Below are 7,124 nucleotides of genomic sequence, written 5' to 3'. Positions count from 1 at the left end.
GTCTGAGAGGCCCATGATGAAGCATAATTCTTTAATGAGATATATTACAAAGCTTCTTATATTCACCTGTACTACTCATTTCTGAAAACGTGCTTATAACTGGAGGTACATTTTAACGCTTTGCATGGCATCTTTGATCAGGCTGAAATCACTTTGCCTTCCCTACTGTGACATATGTTGTTGCCATGTTCTGGGAACCCTCAATCAAAGCTCAAGGAACCCCAGGATTTATTTTCTACACACAGATATGTTGCTACATTCTCTAAAGTTCTCCTATTGAATACACTGTAAACAGTGATCTCCAGAGTAGACTTACGCCAGTTAAATACATCACCACATGCAAAAACATACTTCACCTATTAACACAATAATTCATGTGAATTGCAATAAAATGCACCCTGCTTGATCCTCCCATGCTACTACCTGTTAGATTTATAACTGGTTTCATGAGCAGGCAATGGCACAAATATGCCAAATGCTACATTTTACATGAACAAATAAACGTAACATTTGCTATTTATTAGGAGAAATATATTCTCACGGCTCACATAATGACTTCCAGGGTATACATTTGCACAGCAGAAAACAAATAAATTACGGTATTCAATTTTAACCAAAACAGTTATACAGTTTTGTGACATTTTGAATAAGACTGCAATGTATTTTCATCCAGCAAGCGGGGGTGCTGACAGCCATCGTGATAAAGAAGCAAAAAAACGAAAACAGACACCACAAATTAATAGGATCGGGCTTTATATAAATTAAGATGGGGAAAATGAATCAGCAATCATTTTTTTATTATCTGTTAGCACATATGGGTGTTAAAGTGTAGAAAATAATACTATCCTATAAAATAAGAGAACACAGTTTTATTTTTACCGTATTTATTTTTTTACATCAAAGTCATAAAGTTGCTACATTATTAACCCTTAGCATACTGGAGGTTTTTTAGTTTTCATTTTTCTTCCCCATCTTCCTTGAGCCATACTTTTTTATATTTCCGTTCACATAGCTGTAAGAGGGCTCATTCTAAGTTGTACTTTCTAATGCCACCATTAATTCTGGCATACAATGTAGTGGAAAGCGGTAAAAAAAATCCAAATGGGGTAGAATAATAAAAAAACAAACAAAAAAAAAACAAAACACAAAAAAAAAAAAAAGTTTACGGGTTTTGTTCCCATGGCATTCAGTTTGTGGCAAAACGGACCCATGCCCTTCATTCTCTGGGTCAGTACGATTACAACGATACCCCATATGTATATGTTTTTAATATCTAAACAGTGTAAAAATTAATTTAAACTTTGAAAAAAAGATACTATATATATATATATATTTTTTTTTTTTACATCACCATATTCTGATCCCCATAACTTTTTTTTTTATAGTTATATCTACTGAGCTGTGTGGGACAATCTGTCGTTTTTTTTGTTACCATTTTGGAGTGTGTGTGACTTTTTGATCACATTTTATTACTTTTTTTGGGTAAGAAAGCCATGAAAAAATGGCAAGTTTTGACCCTTTTTTCCGTTATGTCATTCGCCATATTGGAAAAACATTTTTATAGTTTAATACAGGCATTTTTGGTCGCGTTGATACCCATGGTGTTTATATTTTTTGTTATTTAGGTATTTATTTTTTTATTATACGGAAAGGGGGGTTATTTAAACTTTTTTAAAATTTTTATAGATTTTTTTATTTTGAACAATCATTGATTTTTAAAATGCATTTATTATTGACTATTGCTCATTTCTTATGTTGGCCTGCCACCTGGTGGCCAAAATAAGAATTGCAGCATTAATGCCTTCAGGTTGCGAGTCTCAGCGCATTCAAATCAATTACCGCCATCCTCACTGGCCAGAGAATGTCGGTAACAACCCCGGAATGCTTCCGTGGTGTCACCACAGACCCACGGTCCTTGGTAAACCACTGATGTGTAAAACACACATTAAAGTCAATGGATATGTGCGCTGTCTGTGGAGACCACAGAAAGCACACATACAGGAATCACTGACGTGTGAAAGAGGCCTTACACAGGGAATTTATTTATTTTATGCATTTTATATAGCGCTACTATATTCCGCAGCGCTTTACAGACATTATCATCCAACGAACCCAGGACCCCAGCGCTGCAATGCACCAGTGCTAACCACTGAGCCACCGTACTGGCCATTGAATGCAATCAATCTCTGATACCACCCCGTGTACAACTGAAGTCAGAAAAAGGAAAGATATAAATGGATAAATGACAAGTTTTCTGGAATCTTTTCTCACAAAACTATACATTAATCTGCTCAAAATTTGCTCCATACCATGCTGCCTGCAGATTGCACTTTATTATATGATGACAGTGCCCCTTCAAACGGTAAAATATATATATATAAAAACATTTTTGTGGTATTACATATACCATACCATTTATTTCTATACAGCATAAAAAAGAAACAAAAAGAAGGGCAAAGAAGAAAAAAGGCAAAACAAAGGCCGTCAGGAGAAAGGAAGGAAGAGAACCTGCCAAACATCTGTCAAAATTACGCATTTAGCATAATTTGGCCCTATGGAACATCAGTAAATGTTTAGATACTTATATTTTTTTTATCCAGCTGTATCCTCTGATGTTATGTGGTGGGGAAAGGGCTTGAATAATTTCAGAACAGATTTTTACCCTTTTCTCAAGCAGAGATCTTATTTATAAGTGGTGATAAGTGTGTATAACTTACATTACACCTATGATTAAAGGGGCCGTTCCACCATAAGAACTTAGCCCCGTTCCTGTAAGTATCTGAGCCGTGGGGGTTGGGAAGCAACATCATAGTTTGCTATGAGCATCTAGCCTACTCTTCTTTACACAAGTACATTAAAATGGTTTACACTTTAACCGTGCATTAAGTAAAGTACAGTCTCCCTGCAAAAATCCACTACCCATTTGTGAGCAAATTATACGTTTTAAAGAGGACCTTTCACCTCTCCTGACATGCCTGTTTAATAGCTTCATGCATTCCCCCATGTAATAACAATTCCGGAACATTTATTCCCATGGTTCTATGTTGTGCCATTCCAGTATTATTTCTACTAGAAGTTATGAATGTATTACTAGCAGTCTGCAGTAAGGGTACAGAGGGGAGGTAACAAGTTGGGGGGGGGGGGGGGGGGTACCTGCACAGACTGAAAATGGCATCACTGATTGGATAGAGCGAGTCTGTGCAGGTACACCCCCCCCCCCCCCCAACTACATGCTACTTTTGGTGATTTGAAATTTTTGAGTTTTCAGAAAACTTTTGAAGGTTTTGATCAGTGGGCATCTGAGTACTGGGACCCCCCAATGATCCCTAGAACAAGTAGAGCACGCTCCAGCTCCTCACTTCAGGAAGCGAGATGGGCCCATAGACTTTCTATTGAGTCCATCTTGATTCCTCTCCTGCTGCGAGAAGAGAGCGCAATATGCAAGCGCTTCTTTCTGCTCATTCTAGTAATCGTGGGGGGTTCAGCACTCAGAGAACCACCGATCAAAACTTTTGATATATCTATATGACTTATCAAAAATTTTCGGAAAACTCAGCGACCCATTAATGTATGTATGTATGTACAAGAAACATACTTGCCACCAACATGATCCTGGCACAAACTATTTTGTAGAAATCCTGCAGAGAACACAGGGGTTAGTCTCCTGCTGATCTGCTCCATCGTCAGATGTTTGCCCTACTGCAGACAAAGCAAAGCAGGGACGATCCTGCTCTAGCCACGTGTTTTACAGCTTGTCACTTGACATTGAAGAGGAGAGAGAACATGACTGAGCTCTTAAGACACAGATTTCTTTATACTGTATATTCATGTTTCAAATGGTCAAAAATCATTCAACGAGCTCTGCACAACAATAGTACAGGTGAATATAAGAAAATGTGTAATATTTTATCAGAAAAATGCCTCTTTTCCCTGCTTCTAAACTAGCATCCCTTCTAGGTCTGTTTTAAGATAGGAGACAGACTGTCTGCTCACTGAAGTATCAGATTACAACTGCCCATAGAAGTTTATGGAGAGGAGAGGGCTGAGGAGGAATGAGCTGCTAAAGGGAGAAACAGGTATTTTTCTCAGATAAGATATATCACAGTTTCATATATTCATCTGTAAAATTAAAATATTTTATGAAAAGTTTGTTGAAAGGTTAGTGACTAGTGTTGAGTGAACTTGTTTTTTAAGTTCTGGGTTTTTTAAGTTTGGGTTATTGAAGAATCCCGATATGGATTCTGCTACCATGGACCATAACGGAATTCGGAATCCATAACGGGATTCCTCGATAACCCGAACTTTGGACGCAGAAATTAAAAAACAGGTTCGCTCAACACTATTAGTGACCATTTGACTGTAATATGAGAAAAAATAGAACCAAGGGAAAAGTCAAGGGGAAGGGAAGAAGAGCTGGGATTAGAGAAGAGCGAATTTCATTTTGAAATTTGTTCACACTTCATTTGGTGGTAAAAGGTGAATTGCGTTATGGATTCCGTTACCACGGACCATAACGCAATTCTATGACAGAATGCATAATGGAATGCCTTTAGAGGCATTCCGTCATAATAGAAGTCTATGGGCTGCAAAACGGATCCGTCCCGTTTCCCTTATGCAGGGGAGTCCAGAAATTCGCTCATCTCTAACTGGGATACATATTTTGTTCCTTTTTTTATGTTTCTTTAACACTGCAATGTAGTTTATAATGTGTCCATGCATCCAAGCGTAGTGTTCTTTAGTAGTCTACTAAACTTTGCCATGCAAAGGGGCACAGTAAAAATCACAGGGAAAAAAAAACAAAAAAACGCAAATCACGTGACGTACGATTTATTGTTTTATCTTCCTAATGGGTGTTAATGGCTGTCATATGCCACTGCATGAAAGAAAGAAAAAGCAGCTTACTGCCTTCTCCAGTACACAGGCCACACTCCAGCCATGTAAGAATGAGTACAAGGTCCAAAGCGCATAAACTATACTTGCGTACAGGCAGCTCTGGTCCGGATTTTAATGCTCAATAATAAAGTTAGCAAGTGATTCCTCCCTGGTGTAGGACAAACTCTCCTTTTCCGGTATGCTACTGCCTGCATGTATAAATTGGAATACATTAGAGACTGCCATTCCAACATTTGTAAGTGTTGTTTCATGCACCCCCCTCCCCTATAGGCTACCATTAGCTATGGAAATGGAGGCTTACTACATCTGTAGCAAAGATTGATATTGGCCATGTATAAAACGAGCATGAAATCTGGGCCTTAGACATCTGGTGCAATAAGCATCTCACCACAGAGGACAGCAGGTGAATGTGAACACAGGACTAGGCCTAACGCACAGAACTGTGTGCACTTCAGTCCACAATACAGAACGGTCCTGTTCCTTAATGGATGATGTACAGTACACCACACTGTATTCCCCTAGAAGCACCAATGCTAATGGATCAGTTTTTAACATGTAGCATTCTATGCACTTTTTTCCCCGCACCGTCCAACTTGCATAGCACTAGTTATTTTTGTGCGCACTGTATGTATAGTATTATGAGACAAATACATTTCTACAATTGGTTTAATGAAATGGAATCGGGCAGGTTCTTTTTTTTCGGAATTTGTCTGCACCATGTTTGGCTTCAAGAAAGAAGCTTCCATTTTATACAAGTGCTGAATTCTCCGAGTCATTTTTTCCAAGGTTCAAAGAACTTTTATCATATGGACGTGGCAAAAGTACTCTTTTCATTGTTTCAGCTTGCAGTGTATTTTAACACATCCAAGCTGCAGAAGCAAAAACTGTTTTCATTTAAAAAGTGCAGAAATGTTTGATATAACATTACATACAATGCACTAAAAACACTTGCAAAGGTATCCATAGCCTTTGAAAAGGGTTATACTGACCAGCTACCCCCAGGATAGGCCACAAACACCAGCTCGGTATTGAGGCAGATTTTTCAGCAACTTTTTATTTATTTTTTAATTCAGAAGTAGATTCGAAAGGAACTGTAAATATAAAGGGGAAGGGGGAGTTTGTTTGTCTATGATGTACCCACCGGCTAGCTTTGGCTGAAAAACCTGAAGGAGAATCTGTCTCAAAACCTCCACCGTTTTCAATGTTCACCGACACTCCATCTACATAAGTAGACAGTGTGAAGAGTCTGTAGCACTCACACGATTGCTGTGGCCCCTTCAAACAGCTGATTGACGGTTTGCTCAAAGTCAGACCGCCATCACTCTGATATTGATGAGGTTAGGCCATCATTATTTAGAAGCCTAAACCCTCTTTGCTGTTTTTGAACCTCTGCCATAGCTTAGGGGAGCCATTACCCTTTTTACCTCAGACAGCAGAATGGCTGGGTGCACCCCTGTGATTCTGGCGCAAGATGGTCACCAAACATATACAGACCATGACACTCCTTTGTCCACTTAAAGGGTTTGTCACTTATGTAAAGTGAATACAAGGCACTTACTACTGTATTGTGATTGTCCATATTGCTTCCTTTGCTGTCTGGATTCATTTTTCCATCACATTATGCAGTGCTTATTGTCATGGTTACGACCACCCTGCAATCCAGCAGCAGTGGTCGTGCTCGCACACTATAGAAAAAAGTGCTGGACTATGCACACTCCCACGGTTCCAGCCACCAGAGAGGCCTGAGCTTCTTCACAACCACTGCTACTGGATTACAGGGTGGTCGTAACCATGGAAACAAGCAGTGTATAATGTGATGGAAAAATGAATCCAGCCAGCAAAGGAAGCAATATGGACAATCACAATACATTAGTAAGTGCCTTGTATTAACTTTCTTTACATTATAAATTTGTTGAAGTGAGACAACTCCTTTAAGTCTGGCCATGTACACCATGCAACAAAAAAGTCCCAAACTAAGCACAAACAAATAGTAAACGTACCCACATTTTAGGTCTGTTTGCATACATACTAGCATGTATGTAGTCATGGGCGTAGCTATAGGGGGTGCAGAGGTAGTAGTCGCTACTGGGCCCAGGAGCCTGAGGGGCCCAAAGACCCTTGTGCCACATGTGAAGACAATGGTATTCTAGAAAGTGCATGCTATTCAAGTTACACCTCTGGCTAGAGGTAAGGGGTTAGGTCAAGAATTTGCCATGGGGGGGAATTCAGTT

The sequence above is a fragment of the Bufo gargarizans genome, chromosome 7 (genome assembly GCF_014858855.1).
Source record: "Bufo gargarizans isolate SCDJY-AF-19 chromosome 7, ASM1485885v1, whole genome shotgun sequence".
Lineage (NCBI taxonomy): Eukaryota > Metazoa > Chordata > Amphibia > Anura > Bufonidae > Bufo > Bufo gargarizans.
This window is presented reverse-complemented; position numbering follows the sequence as displayed.